Source organism: Myotis yumanensis, unplaced genomic scaffold (genome assembly GCF_028538775.1).
Source record: "Myotis yumanensis isolate MYYU_CA2020_CCGP unplaced genomic scaffold, mMyoYum1.0.hap1 SCAF_2, whole genome shotgun sequence".
NCBI classification, from domain to species: domain Eukaryota; kingdom Metazoa; phylum Chordata; class Mammalia; order Chiroptera; family Vespertilionidae; genus Myotis; species Myotis yumanensis.
The window spans coordinates 146,798,764-146,809,777 of record NW_027223753.1 but is presented as its reverse complement, the minus strand read 5'-3'; positions in this window follow the sequence as shown (position 1 = coordinate 146,809,777).

Below are 11,014 nucleotides of genomic sequence, written 5' to 3'. Positions count from 1 at the left end.
CAGTTTTGAGTATAAGCTTTAGAAAACGAGAGACCTTCATTTGAACCTCAGAATCACTTTTTAAAAGAACTTTTTATTTTGAGATAATTGTAGATTCACAAGCAATTGTAAGAAATAACACAAGGAGATCCCATGTACCCTTTATTCCAGTTTCCCTGAAAGGTAACATATCTTGCAAAATTGTAGGTAATATTATAAATAGTGCATTAATCTGCGAGGGCTGCCATGCCCACTATCGGTGGGTGGCTTGAACACATCAATTTATTTCCTCATAATTCCGGAGGCTGGAAGTCCAATATCAAGGAGTCATCAATGTTGTTTTCTTCTGAGGCCTTTGGCCTCAGAAGCTGAAATTCAGGGGAGCTGAACACCTCAAGGCCTTGGCAGGCTTCTTTCCATATCTTCCCACTATCTTCCCTCCATATGTGTCTGTGCCCAAATTTTCTCTTCTTATAAGGAAACCAGTCATATTGGATTGGGGTTCACCCTAATGACCTTATTTTAACTTACCTCCTTAAAGGCTCTATCTCCACATATAGTCACATTCTGAAGCTTTGGAGGTTAGGACTTCAACATATGAATGGGGAGGGGGTGGACATAATTCACTCCATAACAAGTAGATATCGGTATTTACACAGTAAAGATATAGGACATTTCCATCACTACAAGGATCCCTCACAGTGACCTCGTATAGATAGACCTCCTCTCATTCCATTGACCCTGGGTTTCACTAATCTTTTCTCCATTTCTATAATTTTATCATTTCAAGAATGCCTTATAAATGGTATCAGACAGTATATAACCTTTGGGATTGACTTTTTAAAACTCAAGCAGTGGTTCTCAACCTTCCTAATGCTGTGACCCTTTAATACAGTTCCTCATGTTGTGGTGACCCCCAACCATAAAATTATTTTCGTTGCTACTTCATAACTGTAATTTTGCTACTGTTATGAATCATAATGTAAATATCTGATATGCAGGATGTATTTTCATTGTTCGCTACCCACAGGTTGAGAACCGCTTCTTCATTCAGATTTTTGCATGTCTCCATAGTTCTTTCCTTTTGATTGCTGAGTAGTATTCCATGGCATTGACATATTACAATTTGTTTAATCATTTAGTAGTCGAAGGACATCAGGGCTATCTTCGTTTTATGACTGTTACAAGTTGAGCTGCTATACATATCCATGCACAGGTTTCTGAGTGAACACAGGTCTTCATTTCTCTGGGATAAATACCCAGGAATGCAATTGCTGGGATATTTAGTTTTTAAAGAAACTGCTGCCCTAACTGGTTTGGCTCAGTGGATAGAGTGTCAGCCTGCGGACTGAAGGATCCCAGGTTTGATTCGGTCAAGGGCATGTACCTTGGTTGTGGGCACATCCCCAGTAGGAGGTGTGCAGGAGGCAACTGATCGATGTTTCTCTCTATCCCTCTCCCTCTCTCTCTCTCCTTTCCTCTCTGTAAAAAAAATCAATAAAATATATATATTTTTAAAAAGAAACTGCCTTACTATTTCCCAGAATGGCTATACCATTTCTATTCCCTCCAGCAATAAAGTGATTCACTAGCAGTATGAGTAATCCAGGTTTTCTAAATCCTCACCAGCATTTGGTGCTACCACTATTTAGCCATTCGGTTACATGTATAGTTGTGGTTTTAATTGCATTTTCCTGATGTCTAGTAATATTGACCATCTTTTCTTGTGCTTATTTACCATCTGTATATACACTTGGGTGAAATTTCTGTTCATATTTTTGCCCATTTTCTATTAGGATTGCCTTTTTGCTGTTGAGTTTGGAGAGTATTTTATATATTCTAGATACTAGTTCTTTGTCAGATTTGTGGTTTGCAGATATTTTCTCTCAGTCTGTGGCTTGTCTTTTCATCTTCTTAACAGCGATTTTTTAAGAGCAAAAGTTTTTTATTTACAAGACTCTGGATCTTATTTCTTTATTATATTTCAGTGACTTTTCCTGCCACAGCTCCAGCAGAGAAGGCAGAGATGCCATCTCATTACTACTAACTGGGGGTGGAAGTCCAGACTCCCCAGATAGTCTCCTCTGATGCTTGGGGACGCAAGATTTGCCTTACTGCCTAGGAGGAATGAAAGTCCCAGTTTCCAATGTAGCTTTCTATGACACCATCCCAGTGGGAGGGTGTGGTACTTCCCTACAGTCTCTAGAACAGTGGTTCTCAACCTTCTGGCCCTTTAAATACAGTTCCTCATGTTGTGACCCAACCATAAAATTATTTCCGTTGCTACTTCATAACTGTAATGTTGCTACTGTTATGAATCATAATGTAAATATCTTATATGCAGGATGGTCTTCGGCGACCCCTGTGAAAGGGTGGTTCGACTGCCAAAGGAGTCGCCACCCAGGGTTGAGAACCGCTTCTCTAGAAGATCAAAGTCTAAGCTCTCCACCATAGCTTTTCTGTAATGTTTGGTATGAATAGAGAAATTATTTTCTAAAAGTTTTCTGTCTCATCCTGACTGGTGTGGCACAATTGGCTGGGCATTGTCCCATGCACTGAAAGGTTGCTGGTTCAATTCCTGGTCAGGGCACATCTCTGGGTTTGGAGCTCCATTCCTACCTAGTGTGGGGCATGTAGGAGGCAGCCAATTCGTGTTTCTCTCTCTGCCTCTCTTCCCTTTTCCCTTCCTCTCTCTGTAAAAATCAATTTTTTAAAAATCTAAAAGTTTTCTGTCTTGCTAAATTTTCCCCTTCCTGACCTTTCTAGTAGAGAGAGAAAACGTTTGTTTGGGCCTTTTTGGTCTATGGTTGTTGGAGTTTCCTGTTGGCCAGCCCCTTCAGCTCCAAGTCTGGGATATGTGAGGCTAAAGGAAAACCCAGGGAACTAACTCCTCAGTCTTCTCCTTAGGACCCCAGCTCCCTAGCCTGTTGGCTTTTTTCTTTCTACTTTTCAGAGCCTTATGTTTATTTTACATACAATGTCTGGATTTTCACTGTACTTAGTGGGAGGGAAAGAGACAAGCACTTCTACTTGGTATTCCTGGAAGAAATTGAGACTAGCTACTTGACCTCTTTACTGCAGTTTCTTCATCTGTGAAGTATGGAAAACATCTACCTCATAGGGTGGTGCAGAAGATTAAACAAAAACATACGTAAGGCATTTGACTCATTGTAGACACTGAAATATTGGCTTGCTTCTGTTTGCAATGAAACTATGAATTAATCACCTGATTTTTCAAGTGCTTATTATAAGACTTCCTCTGACTCATTTAGTTCCAAGGAGACTCAATATCTGCCAGACCCCTCATATCCTCTCAATACCATTAGGACTATTCCTGACTTCCCCCTTGGAATTGGCGATTTTGCTCTGTACAGGAATGTGATTGCATTAGCCAAGCCTCTAGCACATATTAGACTTAAATGTCGACCCAAATGCAAGTTCCTCCTAAGCTATTGTGATGTTATAGTGTGCTTTGGACCAAACCTCAGCTATATGGCCATTTTCTCAGGAAGAGAATGGGATAACACCCAGACATCTATCTTATAGGAACAAAATGGTTTACATATGCAAATACTCTCCTCTGAATAATACCCTCAACTTTAACCAAAAAGGGGGGAGGGGCTATTATTCCAATGATGCAATAACATCCCACCACTGTCACCAGTCTTGCCCTGTCTTTATTCCCAGTTTCCCATTGTTTTATAGCAGGGTGAAGGAGAGTTATAGTGAGGCCAGCAGAACGACAGGTGGACAGTTATCAACAGAGTCAATGACTATTGTGTAAGGGAATTACAGCCACCACAGGGGAAACTCAGGCCTCCATTCTAGCAGTCACAAATCTGGCTTTCCTTTACTATAAAATAGCCATATAGATACATAGCTAATGTAATGTACAAATATAGAGTCTTATTTCTCCTATGTTAAATTCTTGGATGAGCACTACGCATAAGCAAATCTAAATTATAACATTCCAAAAGCATATAACTTATTGGGTGAAAAATACTAACTTTTAAATAATTTTAGACCTCTAAAACAATGGAGTACATATGATAGATTCTTTAAATTATTAAATGGTTCAAAGTTTTAGAGCTGGAGACAAGTGTAATGTATATAATCACAACCCTGGGATTAACTGGTTCAGCTTCTATATATTAACAAGTAAAATAATCTGAAGGTAAAGATTCTTTTAAGTATTTGGGGGAACCTTTCAGTGGTCTGTGTAAATATTTAGATTTCCTTAAACATAGTAAATAAGTCCGTCTAACTTTAACACATCCAGTTTTCTTTATTTTTCTGTAATTGTAAATTTTCTGGAGGGTCCTTCCCTATTTTGGAAGGGAATCACAGGATAAGATTCTGTAAGAACAGCCTATTTTGTGTGAAGACCAGATGTCTTCCTCTGTGGTAGTGCATTTTGTCTCTGCTTGTTGCAGAAGGCACTCCCAAATCCAGAAACATATGTTTGCCACCTCTACATGAGTCAGATGTACCCTCGTATTTTCTCCTCCTATTCATCTGTAGAGGCCAAGTTTACCCAAACTTAGGTTATATATATTTCCTCAGTCACCAGGGGATGTGAAGAATGTCTCAAATCACAGGAGAACCATTTACTTCTCTAAAGGCTCCATGAAGACAGGGTCATACTTATTTACCTTTGTTACTCTAGCACCCATGCTACTCATTGCCTAGCAACTATTAGACAGTTATTGAATGAAAAGGGCATGAAAGTAGAAAACAACAACATACAAAGGAAAGGAGTTAGCTCAAGCATTTATTTAAAGGTTGCAACATATGAGTGCTCAAGTTGAATGTTCCAGGGGGAACAAGACACTTAGAGACTTTACAGGCTACATTAAGGAAGATCAGATTTCATTGTTCAAATTCTTGAAAGGTATGGGGAAACAGAGGTTGTGTTAATCATAGGACAAGAGGCAGGGACAACTAGATTAGGGCCATGACTTAGCAGCCATTGGTGGGACCACTGGGTTTAGTGAGGGAGGTGACTAGTTGGGGCCAAGGTCTTGCAGGGGGCCAGTGGAAAATTTTTACTCCTCCAGCATCTTTCACAGGATTAATGTAAGTGGCATCCTTAGAATGGATGATTTTACTTTCCAATGGATTGAATGCTGCTCAAACACAAGAGTATTAACAACAGAACATGGAATTTTGACTCTAGAGAAAACAGAAAAGAGCAGGTCAGAGAAGATGCTCTAGAAGTAGAGCAGAGTATGAGTAAACCAGAAGAGGGTAAAATTTTGTTAACATCAAGATTGTATTAGATAACAAAGGCAAGCAGCAGGCAGCAATAAATTAGTTTTATTTAAAGTATCCAGTTACCAAAATATACAATTTTACTTTACAGGGAGAAACAATTGAAAAAAAATTTAGGATTTCATTAAAACCATGAAAGATAAAGAGCTATGAGTATTCATATTTTTTAAAGTATGATAGATTAAATATCCAAAACAACTCCTCCTAACTGAATCAAAGAGAACACATAGAAATATAAAAAAACATATCGTATAAAGTGTCAATAAGCTGGTACAAAATTAAGGAATATGAAAGATTCCCCAAATTTTTTAAAGCCAGGAAGCTTAATGACAAGGATCATACCAAACCAGTCTCTTGACCTGTCAGTTTCTGGTGAATCCTGGAGATTCATGAGCTTCTTCTTTGTGAGCTAATATGAGAAAAATAACTAAACCTCATGGCCCATCCATTAGGGTACCTTGCATAAGATTTTAACTCCTTCAGAATATAAGAAAAAAAAAAAAAGAACATTGCCAAAAAATATGATATCAATGATGCTTAGTGAAGGGAAAAGAAAACAATTTTTTTCCCTGAAAAAACATAAGCATAAACTAGTCCTCAACTTTACTATTTACATTCAAGTTACGTTCGTGGTACAAGAAAACCCCAAACACAGAATTTAATTTGCATTTTTCCTGGATTAGGCATACCTCCAGGATACTGAGAAAAGAAAATACCAATCCTCTATGAGAAATTTAACAACAACCCAGAACTTCCACAGATAAAACTCCAAGGAAACTGAGCAACTCCATACATACAACAAAATACAAGCCACAAACTAATAATGAAAACATGATACAAGTAAAAACCAGCAGAAGTAGACTCACAAACATTCCAGATGTCAGAATTATCAATCAGAATAAAACAAAAAATATGTTTTAAAAAATGAGTTTCTACTTTCATCCCTTGAGGATGACCTGGGAAGAAGAGATTTTTAGAAAAAGAACAAACAGATTTAAAACATAACCAAATAGCCCAGTCAGTATTGATCAGTGGTTGAGCATCAACCTATGAACCAGGAGGTCATGGTTTGATTCCCAGTCAGGGCACATGCCTGGGTCGCAGGCTCAATCCCCAGTGTGGGGTGTGCAGGAGGCATCCAATCACTGATTCTCTTTCATCATTGATGTTTCTATTCCCCTCTCTCCCTTTCTCTCTCTGAAATCAATAAAAATATATTTAAAGGAATAAAAAAGTAACCAAATAGAATATGTGAAAAGAAGAATACAATACATAAAATGTAAAATTTAGAGTATGATTTTAAAAAATTATTAATTTTATTTGGCTTTGTGTACACTGGAAGTACAATTTGAAGAAAATTTCTGCAATGCATCCTAGAAGAATTGATGTATAAATAAAGAGAAGGCAAGAGACATGGAGAATAAAATGAAAAGTCTGTTGCCTACTCCAACCCCCACAGTACAAGAGCATTGTTCATTTCTCTACCTCCCCAAAATATGTACTCCAGTACATTAATGTCTAAAATTATTCAAGGATCCCTTGAAAGGACAAACCCAAAAGGCTGCAGCCCAAAATTATTCAAGGATCTTTTGAAAGAACAAACCCAAAAGGCTGCAGCCCTTGAAAATTTCTGACTTTGCAAGCATCCTATACAATAAAAGCCTAATATGCTAAGTGTCTGGTCATCCGATGGTCCATTCAACCAATCAAAGCATAATATGTTAATGATACGCTAAGGCCACTCAACTGCTCGTTATGATATGCACTGACCACCAGGAAGCAGATGCTCTGACTGGTAGGTTAACTTGCTGCTGGGGTCTGGTCGATTGGGACTGAGTGAGACGGGCCGGACATGCCCTGGAGCCCTCCTGCAGTCCCTCCTCAGCTGGCCAACCTCCTGCGTCCCTCCCCAGCCCTGATCATGCACCAGTGGGGTCCCTCGGCCTGCCTGCACCCTCTGATAATCTGGGACCCCTTGGGCCAGTTTTGGAGAGCCAGTTTCAGCCCAATCCCGCAGGCCAGCCCTAGTGACCCACTGGTGCACAAATTCGTGCACCAGGCCTCTAGTATTTTGATAAAAGATGGGTTTGCCTACTTATGTATGCTTTATACCAGTGTGAAAGGGTCAGACAAGAAGGCAAACTATATGAAGTTTATCCTCAAGATTGCTACAATTGTAGCAAAGGAGAAGAGAGATACTCAATATTTTAGTTTTACATACTGATGTTTTAGATTTTTTTATTCATTTAATGGTACTTTACTATGCTATATTTGGTAACTGACTTAGAAATATTGGATCTTAAGAGAAATTGAACCAATTAATTGTCTTCTAACTCAGTAACACAGGGGAATATAGTCTGGTAAGCAGCAGGAGCTCCCAATTCCCAGTTATATTAATTACTCATCTTGGAGACAAGAATGCCTGGATCATTACACAAATAAGTACTTAGAAAAGGAGGTGTTACCATAACAAAAATCTCAGGTTATTTGGTTTAGGAGTTAGATAGCCAGAAAATAAATTTTGCAGGATGGAAAAATAGAATGAAAGGGAAGAGAAAGGATTCAGAAAGTCTAAGACTTGCAAGGTTGGGAGAGGTGCTGCTTTTTTTTGGCGGGGGGGGGGGGGGGGGGGGGGGAGCAGGCGGAGTACTGCTTCTTATCCCCAGTTTGGTAAAAGCTAAAAATAGATAGGCATTTTAGAAAAAAAAAACTTATTAGAATTCGGCCTTACAGCAAGAACCAAATTGAAGGCATGGCTGTAGCTTAAAACTTCTGAATGTTTTGGTTATTTCACAGTACAGATCTAGTTAAGGTTACAGTACCCACTACATCATTTTAAGAGTGGTTTAGTTTTAAAAAGAGACAAATTCATTTTCCCACTAAATCCCTGTAGGTTCAAGATGGGCATTTAAATGTAGCCCAGTCTTTAAAATAATGTGGATGTGTCTTTTGGCATATGCTACCGATTACAATCAAACAGATGAGAACCCAACTTGTAGTTATAGTCCAAACAACAACAAGATGAGACCAAAATTTGGTGACTTTTTGAAAATTAAACTGACTTGTGGGCCCTAAAGAACAAGCTGAGAAAACTTCTCAAGCCCTAAGGAGGGTATGTTCTCCAAAGTGTTTCTCAAATATAATCAAGGAAGATAATGGAGAAAGAAACACCCAGGCCTGATGTCAAGGACCTTGGAAAATGATAGAGTAGGAAGTCCAAGTCCCTCCCAGGAAGTAGAATTAAGTCCTACTTAGAAACATCCTCTACTCACAGCATAAAGGCCCCTCACAACACATTCTCAGAATGATTTTAAACATGCTATTGATTCCCAAATGTCCCTCTCTTTTCAAATCAGAATGACATTGTCGTCTCAGTTATTTTTTTTTATTCTACCAAAGTATATTGGGTAGGTGAGAAACAAATAACTTGTCATCTTAAGTCTTAGGTTTCCAGATAATTCAGAACCACACCTGGATCTGATATAAAAAATTTCATCACTCTGAGATGCTGGGCTTTGAGTTTGATGTACTGACTGGAATTGACTTTTGGGTTATATCTCTAAAGAAAGGTCAAAGTGTTTGGGATGCAGGAAAAAAAAGTGATGACCTGAATATTTGGTGGCCAGAAGGGCAGATGTGATTTCTGCTATTTGCATCTCTCTCTTTCTTGTGCAATGGCAGGATTATACTTCCTGGCACCCTTGAAAATGGGTAAGTCCTCATGACTACTCCGGAACAATGAGTTGTGGACAACAGGGGTCACTCCCAAGTCAAGTACTTAACTGCCAGTCCTAGACCCTCCAGAATCCTATCTTTCTCTCTGTCTTAGCGACCAGCACAGCTTCACGTGGTGGCTGATCCATCAGTCCCTGAGCGACTGTGACAAGCAGAACTCCTCTGCTGATCCATAGTTGACATGTTCATTTCTCACTCAGGCATGCTGCCTGTTTTTAAGCCACAAAGTTATGGGGATGTTTAGCATTGCAACATAATCTAATCCATCTTGACTGACAAAAGAACCAATAGGGAGGGTGGAGGGCAAGGTAATGGGCACAGTTTTCTTCTTGGCATACTAATGAACAAAAGATATGAAATTATTGGCTTCTGATTTTAGGGCCTGAATATTAAAGGTACTTACATTTGTTTCTCCAGATAAATTTTCAGCATATGAAATTGACCAAAAAACATATAGAGTGTATAATGCAGAGAGAGGAACTCTACAGGGGAAAAAATATCTTTGTGAAGTATATACCCACAGGCTACTTATGGGAAAGAAAACCACAAGCTAGCAAATATATAACAAAATGCCCAAACTCATTAGTAATCAAAGAAATGTAGATTAAGAAAATATGTGATTTAATACCTGGAAATAGATAGCCAGATAATTTTCAAGTATTGGCAAGAATGTGGGAATATGGGAATCCTCAAGAAATGTTGATGGGAAAGACTAGTGAAGTCTTTCTAGCGGACAACTAGTTACAACATAGTCAAATTAAGAATCCATAAAACTAATTCTGGGTGTACAAGGAATAAAATAGAATAAAATATCCAGAGTGAGACAAAATCATTTCTGTAAGTTAATATATATATATATACACACACACACACACACACACACACACACACACATATATGCAGAACAGTACACATTTTCAAAGAACCTAGACATAAGTATAAACATTTTCTCAATTAAAATGTTTGCCAATATCAGCAGAGGGCAATGGGAGTAAAGTAACGAGGGTAAATGGAAATAGCAAAAAGCCTTAATGATAATGATCCACAAACTGATTTACATCACCATCTGCACTGGAAATCTTTTCCCAAATAAGTAACTTCGTTACTTGCCTCATCCCAACTGAAAGTGGGTTATGGCAAAGGAGCAAATAATTTTCTCAGTAGTTGCCAAATGGCCAAAGATGTCAAGCCCCAGAAAGATACCCTGAGACATTCAAGATCCTTTGAGCATCAATAAGTGTCAATGGCCAGAGTGGAACCATTTTATAACTTTTAAACAGCAGTATGCAAATAGATGTTTAACAATTGGTTCTGGGATGGGGGAGTAGAGTCTCAAATGTTCCCATCATAGCTGATTTCAAAGTATCAACGATTTAAAAAACAGATGGCAAAATTCCTGAAAATTTAACAATCGGCCCTAATGAGGGCAGGAGCTTGTTCCAGACGACTGCCTTTGACATTCCAGAATTACAGCACAAGACCCACAGATTTAAATATAGATCTTGCCAAAGGTGGTACATAAAGTAAACATTTAAAGGTTTTCCATCCATAATCTCTCAAAAAGTAACTCATTTTATTGAATCTTTCATCTGAGCTAAGAGGAACTTCTCCCATCTTTCAGTTTGAAATCTCTAATTATCATAAAAAAACCAGACCCCATTATTTAATAGGGTCTAGCTACAGCTAGACCTGGATAAAAAGGCAAAACCTTTGGTGGTGTATTCTTGTTGGCGCTCTTGTCTCAGCATCAAGAAGGGCTCAGGAATCTGGAGAAGGCTGTGCGTAAATGTTAAATAGGAATCCAGAGACTAATGAAGAGTCCAGAGACGAAAGATAATTTTGAAAGGCATTGGGGGTCAGAGGAGCTTAGCTAAAGGAGCTAAGATCCAATATCTTTTTTTTTTTTTTAAATATATTTTTATTGATTTCTTACAGAGAGGAAGGGAGAGGGATAGAGAGTTAGAAACATCGATCAGCTGCCTCCTGCACGTGTCCGCAACCCAGGTACATGCCCTTGACCGGAATCGAA